At 42.9% G+C, this 10,818-nt stretch overlaps 1 non-coding gene across 1 annotated transcript; it reads left to right on the top strand.

Annotated features, from left to right (window-relative positions):
* Nucleotides 1-11: 11 nt before the first annotated feature.
* Nucleotides 12-83, top strand: TRNAQ-CUG. Its single transcript has one exon. It is a non-coding gene; the product is annotated as a tRNA-Gln (tRNA).
* The last annotated feature ends 10,735 nt before the right edge of the window (nucleotides 84-10,818 follow it).

Below are 10,818 nucleotides of genomic sequence, written 5' to 3'. Positions count from 1 at the left end.
ATACGCGTGGCGGTTCCATGGTGTAATGGTTAGCACTCTGGACTCTGAATCCAGCGATCCGAGTTCAAATCTCGGTGGAACCTGCATTGGTGGTTTTTTTTCCTTAACAACTTTTTTGTTCACTAAGTAATTGAACAACTATGACATATATTAACATGGAGATGTAAAATTTAATCCTTGCCTATGAAGACCTCACAAATTTCCCACTGCATTTGAGGTACTATCTGCTACCTGGCGGGGGTTGTCTTAATGAGCCTCTTCACTACCTTTTTTTTTTTTAACCCTGGCCCCTCAAACTTTAATTCAGAAGCTTCAGTGAAACTTGAAAATTCCTTTTGCTGGAATTTTCTACCTCCAGCTTCATGCACGGGTAGGCGCTTGTCACTCACTCCTCTCCGGAAATCTCTCAGTCTATCTCGTTTTCATTTAGAGTACTTCGCCCACCCTCCTCATCAAGATTCATCAAGAACTTGAGTCCTATTTGTAGGCCTCTAATCTAAGTCCGTTTACATAAGTATTTCATTTAATATGCTGAGCAAAGGATGGCAATTTCCATTTTAGCGGAAATTTGGATACTAAGACTCAAGTGATTTGCCAGATATCATGCCGCAGGGCCTCCCTGTATTTGAAGAGAATTTTGTAATTCCAGAAAAGCCTTTATCCAATTATTGTCACACCTCCTACCTCCTATATGCAAACTCTCGATTTAGACTTGTGGGCAAGTGTGCCTAGAACAAGCAGAAGAATACCACCTGCCAATGATGTCCACTTCCCAATTCCCAGAGACTGAATAGGTTAGGTTACATGGCAAAGGGGAATTGAGGTTACAGATGAAATTAAGGTTGCTAATCAGCTGACATTAAATTAGGGATATTATCCTGGATTATTTGGGTGACCCCAGTGTTGTCGTAAGAGTACTTAAAAGTGGAAAAAGGGCTGGGCACGGTGGCTCACGCCTTAATCCCAGCACTTTGGGAGGCCGAGGTGGGTGGATCACCTGAGGTCAACAGTTCAAGACCAGCCTGGCCAACAAGGTGAAACCCCGTCGCTACTAAAAATACAAAAAGTTAGCCGGGCGTGGTGGTGGGCGCCTGTAGTCCCAGCTACTCTGGAGGCTTAGGCACGAGAATCGTTTGAACCCGGGAAGCAGAGGTCGCAGTGAGCTGATTAACAGCTGAGTCAATGGGCTGGGAAAGGCAGGCCCACCCTTAACCTGGGTGGGCACCATCTAATCAGCTGCCAGCGAATATAAAGCAGACAGAAAAATATGAAAAGGCTAGACTGGCTTAGCCTCCCAGCCTACATCTTTCTCCCGTGCTGGACGTTTCCTGCCCTCGAATGTTGGACTACAAGTTTTTCATCTTTGAGACTCAAACTGGCTTCCTTGCCTCTCAGCTTGCAGAAGGCCTATTGTGGGACCTTGTGATCGTGCGAGTTAATACTACTTAATAAACTCCCATTTATATATATATATGTCTATCCTATTCATTCTGTTCCTCTAGAGAACCTGGACTAATACAGTTGGTAAGAAAATAAAAAGGAACTCTCTAGTAAAAAGCCTGGAATTATAAATTTAGAAATGCCTAGCCTTAGACTATGTGGGAGAAGCAAGACCTGAAATATATCTCACCCTCCACATCTGGGGAGGTAACCTTACAAGTTTGTCAAAAACAAAGTGAGGACTGATAAGGCTGTGTTTAAACTTCAGCTCAGTCATTCACTAAAGCTGTGTCAATTTCAATAATTTATCTAATCCTGCTGAATCCCAGTTTCTTATCTGCAAAATGGGGACAAACAGGAAGAAGGAATTAAGTAACATATGTATAGCTGTTAACAGCGTGCATGGAACATAATAAATATTTATGAATGCATTGACTTTTTTCTTTTTCCTTTTTTTTTTTTTTTGAGTCAGGGTCTTGCCGCGTCATCCAGGTTGGAGTGCAGTAGTGCGATGTCGGCTCACGGCAACCTCCGTATCCTGGGCTCAAGCAATTCTCCCACCTCCACCTCCCAAGCAGCTGGGACTACAGGTGTGCACCATCGCACCTGGCTAATTTTTGTATTATTTGTAGAGAGGGGGTTTCGCCATCTTTGCCCAGGCTGGTCTTGAACTCTTGAGCCCAAGCGACGCTCCCATCTCAGCCTCCAAAAGTGCTGAGATTACAGGAAAGAGCCACTGTGCCTGGCCAAATGCAGTGATTTTCAACAGGGGTCAATCTTGTGCCCAGAGACATTTGATAACATCTGGAGACATTTTTAGTGTCACTACTTGGGGGTGCTACTGGTATCTAGTAGGGACCAGGGATGCTGCTAAATGTTCTACCACACACAGGATAGCACTCCCAACAAAAAGAATTATCTGGCCCAAAATGTCAGTAGTTACCAAAGTTGAGAACCATGAGTTATTATTGTAAGAAATAGCCAGATGCCAGGCCAGAGCCTATGATGGGAAAGGGGCAGGATGCCATGATCCTCACCTCCCTGTCCTAGCTCATTTGAAGAAAGTGAACCTCATTCCCTAGGTCTCAGGAAGAATCCCCAGGGACAGACGTTCCTCCCTTCCGTATCCCATAAAGCAGAGCCTGGGGGCCACTGGCCTGACCCAAAAAGCTTCCGTAGTGGTTTCCATTTGTTAAATAAACATGTCATTGTTATATTTCTTTCTTTCTTTCTTTCTTTCTTTTTTTTTTCTTTTTTTGGAGATGGAGTCTCTCTTTATCAACAGGCTGGAGTGCAATGGTGCGATCTCGGCTCACTGCAACCTCTGCCTCCCAAGTTCAACTGATTCTCCTGCCTCAGCCTCCTGAGTTGCTGGCATTACAGGCATGCACCACCACACCCGGATAATTTTTGTATTTTTGTAGAGACAGGGTTTCACCATGTTGGCCAGGCCGATCTCAAACTCCTAACCTCAAGTGATCCACCTGCCTCAGCCTCCCAAAGTGCTGGGATTACAGGCGTGAGCCACCACGCCCAGCCTCAGTGTTCTATTTCTTAAAGGATTTTTACAGGGTTGTTCCCTTTATAACTGTGTTAAACTCTATATACCAGTTTTATGCGCTTTTGTAATAATATTAGGTTTACCTCACAATACAGTTTTCAGATGGGGCATCGTAGCTTGTGCCTGGGAGGCCAAGGTAGGAGTATCGCTTGAGGCCAGGAGTTCAAGACCAGCCTGGGCAACCTAGCGAGACACCCCCCCATCTCTACAAAAAATGGAGAAATTAGCCAGAATGATGGCACCTATGTACCTGTAGTCCCAGCTACTCAGGAGGCTGAGGTGGGAGAATCACTTGAGCCGAGGAGTTCAAGGTTACAGTGAGCCATGATTATACCACTACACTCCAACCTGGGCAACAGAGCAAGACCCTGTCTCTAAAAAAAACAAAAATGTTTTTGAGAGAGAAAAGTTGATGGACTTTATGAAGTGAAATTTGGCCCAGCATGGTGGCTCCTATCTGTAATCCTAACAGTTTGGGAGGCCAAGGCAGGCAGATTGCCTAAGCTCAGGAGTTTGAGACCAGCCTGGGCAACATGGCAAAATCCCACCTCTACTAAAAATAAGAAAAAATAGTCAGGTATGGTGGCATTCACCTGTAGTCTCAGCTACTTGGGAGGCTGAGATAGGAGAATAGCCTGAGCCCAGGGAATTCGAGGCTGCAGTAAGCTGTGATTGCATGACTGCACTCCAACCTGGGCAACAGAGCGAGACCCTGTCTCCAATAAAATAAAAATAAGTAAAAAATTTAAAAAGAGGTGAAATTTGTCTTTTGTATTGTTTATCTTTTCTATTATATAGAATATATTCGAATATATATTATACTATATCTATATAAGATGTATACTATATATATGTACACTATACATGTATATAGTAATCCCACTAACTGAGCCCAGTAACTGGGCCCAGTAACTGAGCCCAGCTGACACTTTCAGGGATAATGGATATGTTCATTATCTTTATTGTGCTAATGGTTTCACAGGTGTATACATATCTCAAAACTCGTCAAATTTCACATTTTAAACAGGTATGCTGTATTGTTTTCTGGAAAGACAGCAAGATCAAGGAAGATATACATGTATACTATATACATATATTAGAATTTATGTAATACTCTATTATATATTAGAATATATATACTATATTATATTATACTGTATTATATATTAGAGTATATACTATATTATATATTAGAACATATATTGTGTTATATACAGTATATAGTATATTATGAGGTGACAAATTGTACATATGATCAGGAAAATTCTCATCTTTGATTAGCTGGGTTTTTGTTTGTTTAAGACAGTCCTGCTCTGTCGCCCAGGCTGGAGTGCAGTGGCACAATCTTGGCTCACTGCAACCTCCGCCTCCCATGTTCAAGTGATTCTCCTGCCTCAGCCTCCCGTGTAACTGGAATTACAGGCACATGTCACCACGCCCAGCAGTAGAGACGGGGTTTCGCCGTGTTGACCAGGCTGGTCTCGAACTCCTGACCTCAGGTGATCCACCCACCTCGGCCTCCCAAAGTACTGGGATTACAGGCATGAGCCACCGCTCCTGGCCTGATTATTTGTTTATAGTAACTAAAGTATCAGCTAGCCTTAAAGAAAAAAGTGATAAATATATATGTTTACAAATAAAGATATGTATTAGGCCAGTGTGGTGGCTTAAGCCTGCAATCCCAGCACATTAGGAGGCCAAAGCAAGAGGATCGCTTGAGGCCAGGGGTTCGAGACCCCTGGCCAACATGGCAAACCCCCATCCCTACTAAAAATACAAAAATTAGCTGGTGTGGTGGCGCATGCCTGTGATCCCAGCTAGTCAGGTGGCTGAGGCAGGAGAAGTGCTTGAACACGGGAGGCAGAGGTTGCAGTACAATATCACGCCACTGCACTCCAGCCTGGGTGACAGAGCGAGACCATCTCAAAAAAAGAAAAGAGGTAGTGGTGATGGTTGCACAGCATTGCAAATTACCTAATGTCACTGAGTTATACACTTAAATGGCTAAAATGGTAAATTTTATTATGTATATTTTACCACAAAGAAAATAAAACTAAAAGGAACATAAATCTCAGATTTTGTCATAATAAAGACAAAAAACAGAAGGTTAGGATGAAGGGGCTGATAGTGGTGCAAGACTGGGACGGGCTCCTTTGAGGTCCTTAGTCTTCACAAGATCCCTGTCTCTCTGGGGCTATTTGCTTCTTTCCTAACAGTCTCCCAGAATTCCTGTGGACTGGCTGGCTTTCAAGACCAAAATCAGCTTGTTCACCCTTGGCCACACCCAGCCCAGAAAAGACACCTCCATTGGCCTCTGAAATCCCACCACTAGAGAGTCATTTCTTTAGCTGTGTACTGACTGCCACCTCTTCCCCTTTCCCCACACCCCCACCATGTGCCTCTGTATATGGCTGTGTGTTTACTACTGCCTCCCAGAGGAGTGAACTGGCCTTGGCTCTGTGGGACTCCATCAGGTTCCTGCACTCTCCCATGTGGATAAGAACCATGCTCACTCAAAGGAGGAGAAAAAAACTAGTAGAGTCTCATTTTTGTTTCTCAATCATTTATTTAGAAAATACTAGACCTTTTGGTAATGTAAAAACAAAAATACCACAATACTAAATTGTCAGGTGAGTATAAAGAAGATAAAGATGATACTTCTTAGGCCCGGTGTGGTGGCTCACACCTGTAATCCCAACACTTTGGGAGGCCAAGGCAGGAGGATCACCTGAGGTCAGGAGTTCAAGACCAGCCTGGTCAACATGGGTAAACCCCATCTCTACTAAAAATACAACAATTAGCAGGTATAGTGGTGGCCGCCTGTAATCCTAGCTACTCGGGAGGCTGAGGCAGAAGAATTGCTTGAACCCGAGCAGTGGAGGTTGCAGTGAGCCAAGATTGCGCCAGTGCTTACTCCAGCCTTGGCAACAGAGTGAGACTCCTCAAAAAAAAAAAAAAAAAAAAAAAAAAAAGATGACACTTCTAGATGTGGAGCCAAGGCTTGAACAGAGGAATAATTACTGTGCAACCTCATCGATCCACCCCTAGGTATTTACCCAAAAGAAATGAAAGTATATATCCACGCAAAAAGTTGTACACAAATGTTCATAGCACCCTTTAAGAAAAATTTTGTTTCTTTTTGAGACAGTATCATTCTGTCACCCAGGCTGGAGTGCAGTGGTACAATCTCAGCTCACTGAAGCCTCTGCCTCCTGTGTTCAAGCGATTCTCGGATAGCAGTCTTATTTGCAATAGAAAAAGCTGGAAGTAGCCCAAATGTCCATGAACAGGTGAATGGGGAAGCAAATTTTGGTAAATCCACACAATGGACTATTATTCATCAACAAAAACTAATCAACTACTCTTAAACATAACAATGTGAATGAATCTGAAAATAATCATGCTGAATGAAAGAAGCCAGAGGGGAAAAAAGAGTACATATTGGATTATTTCATTTATATAAAGTCTACAGAATGCAAACTGACTTACGGTGACAGAAAGCGGAAAGCAGATAGGTAGTTGTCTGGGGACAGAGTAGAAAAAGACAGGAAGGATTACAAGGTATGAAGACTTTTTGGAGACAGGGTCTGGGTTTGTTGCCCAGGCTGGAGTCAGCGGCAAGATCACGGTTCATTGCAGCCTTGACCTCTCAGTCTCAAGTGATCCTCCCCTACTCCAGCCTCCTAAGTATCTGGGACTACAGGCGCATGCCACCCCACGCAGATAATTATTTGTAATGTTTGTAGAGACGGGGGTCTCCTCATATTGCTGACGCTTGTCTCAAACTCCTGGGCTCAAGCGATCTGCCCGCCTCAGCCTCCCTGTGCTGGGATTACAGGTGTGAGCCACTGAGCCCAGCTGACACTTCTAGGGATAATGGATATGTTCATTATCTTTATTGTGCTAATGGTTTCACAGGTGTATACATATCGCAAAACTTGTCAAATTTCACATTTTAAACAGGTGCGCTGTATTGTTTTCTGGAAAGAGAGCAAGATCAAGAAAGAAAAAGGAGAGCACAAAAACAGAAAGTCCTCCCTCATCTTTGATATTCTTGAATGCAAGGTTGGAATACTCAGATGCCAAAAATCATTATCACTACTCTCACACTAACCACTAAGTCACCTACATGATTCCTTTCCTTTTTTTTTTTTGAGACAGAGTCTTGTTCTGTCACCCAGGCTGGAGTGCAATGGCACGATCTCGGTTCACAGCAACCTCCGCCTCCCAGGTTCAAGCAATTCTCCTGCCTCAGCCTCCCAAGTAGCTGGGATTACAGGCACGTGCCACACCGCCCGGCTAATTTTTTGTATTTTTAGTACAGATGGGGTTTCACTGTGTTAGCCAGGATGGTCTCGATCTCCTGACCTCGTGATCCACCTGCCTTGGCTTCCCAAAGTGCTGGGATTACAGACGTGAGCCACCGTGCCCGGCCCATGGTTCCTTTCTTTACAATATCTCTTGGTATGTTTTTTTCCATTCCCATAGCCACCACTCTGGTCTGATTTTCTTCTCCGCTGTTTGTTTACAACCTAACCCTACCCTCAATTTTCTCCCACTTCAATCCAACATGCTGGTGACTGCCAGAATAATCTTAACAAATGACACCTTCCAACTGCATGACTCCTGTTATTCAGAGCCATCATTGAAATATCTATGTTAGTCCACACATGCCTGAAAACAAAAGGTTATAAAAATCAAATGTTAGCAGTGGTTATTTCTGCAGAATAGGATTACGGATGATTTTTATTATTTTGTTTATCTGTTTTCTATATTTTATAGGAGATTTTAAAATTTTTAAAAAGCTGTACTGGTCTTGCTTGTTACAAAAGGAATGAACAGTCATTGTAAAATATTCAAATAACACAAACAATGTGGAAATACAGTAAACTTGGAAAGTGAAGTTTGTTTCCTCCTGGCTGCCAACATTGTGGTTTCCTCCCCAGCACCACCCCACCCCTTCCATCCAGAAAACAGCCAGGCAGTTTGGGTGGGATTATCCCTACCCACAGCTCCAGGAGTGGCTTCTGGAATTTTCTAACCCTGAGGGTCTCAATCCTAACATCCAAACCCGGATATTGTAACAAATGTTTCATAACACTGTCTTTACCATCCTGACTTATCAATAGATCTTATACCTTCCAGCACACATAATTTTAAGTTGGGAGTCAAGCTTGCTGATATTTTAGTGTTTTCTTTATTTTATATATGTGTATGTGTATCTTTGTATGCCCATGCAGGCATGTGCATATCATACATCCTATTTTAGCTGTTGAGTACGTATTACACTTAGAAAAAGTTACATAGGAAAACACCAGAGCTGAAGAAAGATGTCAACCATCATTTTAGAGAACCTTTTGAGTGCTGCATAGGTGAGTGCACACACTTTAAAAATCAATATAATGCTGTTAGTATAAAGGATAAATAAAATAATGCATTATAAAATGATATGTGTTTCAATAAGTAAGTGCTTGATGGCGGGCATGGTGGCTCACACCTGTAATCCTAGCACTTTGGGAGGCTGAGGCAGGAGGATCACTTGAGCCCAGCCTGGGCTATGGTAGTAAGACCTTGTCGCTACAAAAAAAAAAGTAAATACTTGAGCACAAGTATAATAGAAGACATAATGAAGTAATTAGATACTTGCACCTAACAGAATCACCATTTATGTAACAGAGTTTATTGAGTGCCTGCTATGTGCTGGGCACTGTTTACTAGGGATACAGACAGAAATTCTTGCCTTAGGCTGGGCACAGTGGCTCATGCCTGTAATCTCAGCACTTTGGGAGGCCAAGGTGGGTAGATTGCTTGAGCTCAGGAGTTCGAGACCAGCCTGGGCAACATGGCGAGACTATGTCCCTACTAGAAATACAAAAAAAAAGCCGGGCATGGTGGTGCATCTCCATGGCCCCAGCTACTCAGGTGGCTGAGGTGGGAGGATCGCTTGAGCCTGGAGGGCAAAGGTTGCAATGAGTAAGATCACACCACTGCACTCCAGCTATGCCACAGAGTGAGACCATGTCAAAAAATAAAAAAATTAAAAAAACAAAAAGAAAGCAGGGGGGGCGGGTAGAGAGAGAGAGACAGAAGGAAAGAAAGAGAAAAAAAAAGGAAGGAAGGAAAGAAATCAGGGAAGGAAAGAAGGAAGGAAGGAAAGAAATCAAAGAAGGAAGGAAGGAAGGAAAAAGAAATCCTTGCCTCATGGAGCAAACATTCTAGCAGGGCGGTGTGGGATAGACCACAAACAATCAACATAGTACATAAGTAAGTTATATATTACATTAGAAGATGACAACTGTTATGATCTTTTTTTTTTTTTTTTGAAATGGAGTCTTGCTCTGTCACCCAGGCTGGAGTACAATGTGCAGTGGTGTGATCTCGGCTCAATGGAACCTCTGCCTCCCCGGTTCAAGCGATTCTCCCACCTCAGCCTCCCATGTAGCTGGGATTACAGGTGCATGCCATCATGCCCGGCTAATTTTTGTGTTTTTGTAGAGACAGGGTTTCACCATGTTGGCCAGGCTGGTCTTGAACTCCTGACCTCAGGTGATCCACCCACCTCAGCCTCCCAAAGTGCTGGGATTACAGACCTGAGCCACCGTGCCTGGCCCTGTTATGAATTTTTAAAAGTAGAACAGGGTAAAAGGAAATAAGAGTTCAGAGCAGTAGGGAGGTGGGTAGTGACTTGCAGTTCAAAATAGAGAAGTCAAGGCAGGCCTCACTAGAAGGTACATTTGAGCAAAAATTTAAAGGAGGTGAGGGAATGAATCACACAGATTATCTAAGGGAAAAGTATGTAGGCAGGTGGAATAGCTAATGTAAAGACCCTAAGGCAGAAGCTTGTCTAGCAAGTGCATGGTCTGTAAGTGGACCAGGGAGGTGGATTAGAGCAGGTACTATAAATAAAAGCAGAAGTAGGAGATGGGTCAGAGAAGTAAAGAAGCCAGATCTTGAAGGGCCTCACGGGCCATTGTAAGGCTTGTATTCTGAGTAAATTGGTGAAACATGAGAAGGTTTTGAGCCGAGGAGTGACATGATCTGACCTACATTTTAAAAGGAAAAATCTGTTGAAAACATTGTAGGAGGAGGAGAAGGGTGGAAGCAGGGAGACCAGTTGGGAGGTTGGTATAAGAATCCAAGCAAGAAATCAATGCAACAGCTTCAAATGCAGACTAATATTCACTAGTGTATTTCATAGACGTCATTGATTGTAGGATACATCCTGATTTCAGAGATGTTAAAATATGCAGTGTGAATTGTATTATGCAGTGTGAATTGCAATATGCAGGGCTAAATCAGTGACTCAAATACCACAAGTGTTGGTTGTTGAAAACATGATTTTCTGAAACAGTGAACAACTTTTGGTAAAGTTCCAAATGTAGCTAAGTACTATTTTCTGTCAATTTACCCATTAGCCTCATATCTGGATATTCCATTTATATTAAAACCATGCAAAAATAGTTTATATATAAAATGGAATGAGAGACTAGGTTAAAATTATTACACACAAGTTTTTAAAAATCTACATTAATGTTGAGCAGGGCATTAAACGTTCTGCAGAATGTAGGAAAATTCTGTAATGTATTTACCCATACATTATTAGAAATTTAATACCCCTGGCCCACATCCTCTAAATGACCAATTATTGTGACAGCCGAAATTTCTCCCCAAGGCCAGGCGTGGTGCTCACGCCTATAATTCCAGCACTTTGGGAGGCTGAGGCGGGTGGATCGCTGGAGGTCAGGAGTTCGAGACTAGCTTGGCCAACATGGTGAAACCCCGTCTCTGCTAAAAATGCAAAAATTAGCCAGGTGTGG

This window comes from Theropithecus gelada, chromosome 7a, assembly GCF_003255815.1.
Source record: "Theropithecus gelada isolate Dixy chromosome 7a, Tgel_1.0, whole genome shotgun sequence".
NCBI lineage: Eukaryota > Metazoa > Chordata > Mammalia > Primates > Cercopithecidae > Theropithecus > Theropithecus gelada.
Note: the sequence above shows the minus strand (reverse complement) of the source record. Positions and strands in the feature narration are given on the sequence as shown.